The sequence below is a fragment of the Crocodylus porosus genome, unplaced genomic scaffold (genome assembly GCF_001723895.1).
Source record: "Crocodylus porosus isolate Cpor-Errol unplaced genomic scaffold, CroPor_comp1, whole genome shotgun sequence".
Taxonomy (NCBI): Eukaryota; Metazoa; Chordata; order Crocodylia; family Crocodylidae; genus Crocodylus; species Crocodylus porosus.
The window spans coordinates 19,593,505-19,598,571 of record NW_017728949.1 but is presented as its reverse complement, the minus strand read 5'-3'; positions in this window follow the sequence as shown (position 1 = coordinate 19,598,571).

The following is a 5,067-nucleotide window of genomic DNA, read 5'->3' as shown; positions in this document are numbered from 1 at the left end:
TCTTAAAGCAGATACAGATGAAGGAAATGTTTCAATCAGTAACTGAAAAATCAAGTACCACATGCATATAGACAACACAACAGACCTCAGCTTTGATGAAACTGTCATAATTGTACTGACCTGGGCACATCCTGGGAACTGCAGTTGGTTCCTGGTTTCCCACTGGCTCTGGAGGAAGTGATTTGGACCCATGTGCCAGCTGTTCTGCCCCTTTTCTGGAAAGGCTGTTCCATTTTGCCCTGCTATGAGCAATACTGGAAGCCAGATACTGGCTTGCAGGTTCTGGACTGACCCAAAAGCAACCTAAGAATGGCAGACACTTTACTATGTCCCAGAGACTTAACAGAAACACTGACTCTTTCATTGCTGTTCAGAGCTGCAGTCATATTCTTCTTTGCCACAGAGAGAAACAAATATGGCTTGTGTGTATCCAGGTAACAAGAATCCTTTATCTCCTCTTCCCTTGGTGCCTGAGCCAGCACACCCTGCAGTCAGTGGGACTCCTTCTGACTTCAGCAATTTAAAGATGACTGGTACATGAATGAACGTTAAGGGTCTCAACACACAGGAAAGTCTCCCTATAATGTTCCCAAACTGTAAGTTGCTCCTTCAACTTCCCAGGTTTCAACTGTTATGCTGCACCGGGTTGCAGAAACCAATGACGTCAGCAACATTGCTACCGTTACTGATGCCATCTTTTACTGGTGATCTTTGATTGGCATGTGATAGCCAGCCTGGCTTCACCATGTTGCCTGCTGATTGCCGGAGCTGTCAAAAACTGTACCATAATCCATATTAACATCCCACCAAGTATCAAATGGGATAGTGAGCAGAGATGAAAATAGAAGGGTGTGCGTCACACAGAGCTGCTGCTAACAGTCCTCATTCTTGAATGAAGAGAATCCTTTTTTCACACAAAAGTGTATGAATCAGTACATTCAAGCAACAGAACAGCCTGTCAGGCTCCCCAAATCTGGTCCAGCATCAATGGTGGTGGCAACCGTCAGTCCTCCTGGATTATGGTATATGCATGAGCCACCCAGACCTTCGATGCATATGCCTGGGCAGGAATTTTTGGAGGAGTGGAAGCTGCCCAGACCTTCCATCATCCTTTTAGGCCACTGAGAAGGAATCCAAAGACCAGACTGAGTCCAGATGTTTGGTGCCTCCATGGCTGCATGTTGTATAAGTGTCTGGGAATTGAGCCCAGGTCTTCTGTGTGGTAGACAAGGAGTCTACCACTGAATCACAGAGGACTCCTTCCAGCATCAATAGGAATCTTTTAATTGTCAGGTTTCTTTGGATCAGGAACCAGATCCATAGAAAAATAGTTCTTTGACAGCAAAAACACAGACAAAGTGGTCATGTTATCCACTGAAAGATCTATTTGTCATTACTCCAATGGATGAGCTCTGTGGGTAAGTCTGCACTAAGGCACCCACATGGTCTATGGCCTCTTCTGAGAGTGCACCATGTTATCCACCCTTCTCCTGCGCAGGTTATTTACTGTAATGAATCTGAATCGCCCACATGGGGCTTCAGGGAACTTGCTTGTAGTGTTATGATGGATTCTAGGTTCCCCTGAGAGGAGCTCTTCTAGGAATGGGATTTGTCTTTCCTCAGTGGTCCTAAAGATGGAAAGTGTTTGGCCCCCTCATGGTGTTCAGCCTTCTACTATGGTTGGAGGTCATTGACGCTGACCCACCAACCTGCTACTCGGTTGAAAAGGTGTGTAGCAGACCTGGAGCCAGTTTGGAAGCTATTCACAGATGTGGTCCACGTGCTCATGACATAGGGCAGCTGTTTAGACAAAAACCGGAGGGCTTTTCAGAAAGCAAATACAATGAATCGGCTTAATACACTGTACATCCTCTCCCTTCTAAACTTTGTGTAATTCTTTTGTCACTTTGTACCCTCGTCCTTCAGAGCAGGGGTGGTCAGCCTTTAGCCTCCAAGCTGGATCTGGCCTATGGACATTGTGGGCTTCAGCAGTGTTTTATCCTCAGGGCGCTGCAGTAGTGGCTGGGCAGTGGGGAGAAGTGGTGGTGGCAGCAGCCAGGTACAGAAGTGCTAGCCTGCCTTTGGACCCAAGCTGGGCAGTTTTGGCCTGGCATTTGTTAACCACTAATAATGGCTGCTTTAGACCATTATTTAGGTCAGCAGAGAAATGCTTCATGCATTAGCTTCATTCCTTGAAAGAGATGTGGATTCATTTGTACTCAGCTGAGAAACATGTTTATCTTGTGCTGGTATTTTCATTCTGCTCATTTGAGATGAGTTTGCTGCACATCCCTGCACAGTCATAGAAAAGCAATGAAGCCTGAGAAAGTTTCAGTACATTTCTCTTTTGCTCAAATATTGTTCTGAGATCTTCTACTACACAATGGTGTGTCTATATGAGATGCTTTACTGCATAGTAAGCATCACCATTTACACATGCTGACCCTTACTGTGCAGTAATTTCCTCTACTCAGCAGTTAATTTGCTACCTGCAAATGCAAGTAGCAAATTAACTGCCGAGTAAGTATACTGTGCAGTACAGCATGTGTAGATGGCCACCCAGGAATAAATTTGTTTCTGGTCAGCCAGGCAGCAGAGGCCAGAAGATTGCTCCCTGCCCACAGGAGGTGCTTGCTGCCCGGGTGTGCTCTGCCACCAGAGCCCGGGCATGGACAATGCCTGCCTGCCTGCCCCAGCAATGGGGAGCTCCCAGCCCCTGCTCTGTAATCAAGCTCCCAGCCCCTGCTCCTTGATTGTGGAGTGGGGGCTGGGAGCTCCCTGCATGGAAAGAGTTCCCTGCCCAGCCTGGAGCTGGCTGAGACCTGCCCCGGGCTGCATGAGGAAGTCTGCACATGCAGTATGGAGGTGGCTGGGGACTGTTCCATTTCAGGCAGTCCCCAGCCAGCTCTAAGCTGCACATGCAGACTTCCCTGTGCAGCCTGTGGCTGGCTGGGAACTGGTCCAGTCAGGGGCAGGTCCCAGCCCCGTGCCCTGATCAGATGATCAAGGCTTGGGAGCTTGGAAAGAACTGCAGGGGGGGGCAGGTCCCAGCTGCCTACCCTGCCCTGGTGGTGGGGCAGCTAGCTTGGAGTCCCTGGCTGAGTGGGGAATCCCCAGCCAGCTGGGGCTTGTTGCTAGTTACCACACCAGCAGATCAGGCCAGGGGCTGGGATCTGCCCCTTCCCTGCAGTTCTTTCCAAGCCCCCTGTCCTGATCAGGAAGCCAGGGCTGAGAGCTCACTGCTGCCAGGGGGATATTGTCCCTGCCCAGGCTCGGGTAGCGGAGCCCACCCTGGAAGCAGGCAGCTCCTGGGGGTAGGGAGCAATTTCCCAGCCCTCACCAGGAGATGGCTACCTCCTGGCCCAGTGCTCCCTGCCAGCCCCTGGGCAAACACTCTGGGGGAGCCTAGAGCTCCCCCTGGATGCTGCAAGGGGCCAGTGCAGGGCCAGAGGGGGGAGGGAGCAGACTGCTGCCAGGAGCAGTAAATCTGCTCCCGCATCCCTGCATGTGTAGAAGTCTGCCCAGGATAGATTTACTCTAGAGTGATTTGCTCTAGAATAAACCCACCCCACAATATTTGTACATATAGACACACCCAGTGCCTCTTAATAAACAGTGTTTATATATAGTCTAAATCAGAGGTGGACAATTATCTGGGCTTGGGAACCACATAAGTTTTGATGAGTTGTTGAGGCCATGTCACTCCTTTCCCCACTCTGCCAACCCCACCACACCCCAGTTACTTATGTGGGATGGGACCATGGGCAGGGAGCAATGTTCAGAAGCAGAACAAGTGGGTAAGTCTGGGATCATAGGGCAGGGTTGTGGGATGGTGACAGCATGCTGTGATCTGCTCCCTGCATGCCCCTGCCCTGTGGGGGATGTATGAGGTGGGGGGGGGCTGCCTGGGTGCTAGGTCCTGGGAGCTGGATGGGAGAGAGAAGAGGGGGAGCATACAGCTGAGCTCATCTGGGTGGTGTGGTCTATGCCTGCTCCTGTGGCACTCCACATGGCGTGGAGCCCTACCCAGGGCAGCCCGCGCCATGCTCATGCCCATGCTTGCTGGTCTAGACCCAGCCAGAGCACACAGTTTACTGGAGGGGCTGCTCCTGCTTGCAGCTGCCTGGGTGCTGTTCAGCTCCTCTCCCTCCAGCAGTGGCTCATCCTGCCATATTGTGCCCACCCCGGTCTAAATAGTTCATAAAGACAGTAGTCTGTGTTCATTTGCTATATAGCAACTTAGCAGTTTGATTATGATAGATGTTGATTTACATACTGGTGAAGTGGCAAAGGGCTTTATTTTGTTCTGGCCTTAAACTTCTATATTCTTAGATAAGAAAACATACTTACTTGTTTTCGGTAAACAAAACTTCTAAGGACACAATTTTATTCCTATATGTCATTTATGAGAGGACACATTGGTAAGAGAGTCAACAAATTTGGTAAGAGAGTCAACAGATTTGTTTCACTCTTTAAAGGTCGCTGCATGCAATTTGTCTTATCTTTTTAGTGTAGCAATCCATTTGATTTAACGGCATGCTAAAAATTGCAGAGGCAGTGAAGGCTTGCTACCATGTTATTCATGGTGGGGAGGGAGCTTTGCAATTTAGGCATCAGGCTTATGCTCCAGAGCAGAATGACATCCAAAACATTGGCTTCTGTGGAAAGGGAACACTGGGACGGGACCCTTGGGAGAGAAGCAAGCGGTCTGTTCTTCCCCAGAGAAAGGTATCTGTGAAGTTATCACCTAATTGCTGGAAAGGCTTCTTTGTTTTTATGAGCTAGCTGAGTGCTAAGCAAAAACCAAACTGGTGTAAATCCCACTTATTCGAGATACAAACATGAGAAATATTTATACACCAAACACTTGTTTGCCCACACCAGGCACAAAGTATGCAGAGGGAAGCTGCAAACACAAACATGTCCCATCATGCATATCACATCACATTAGCACTAGGTACTTGAAAGGAGTTGGGCCCTTGGCTTGGTGTAGCTTTGTCACAGGGTCATAACTGATAGCAATGTGTGTTGACTCAGCTGTCTACTGCCCCTCCCCTCTGACTGCTG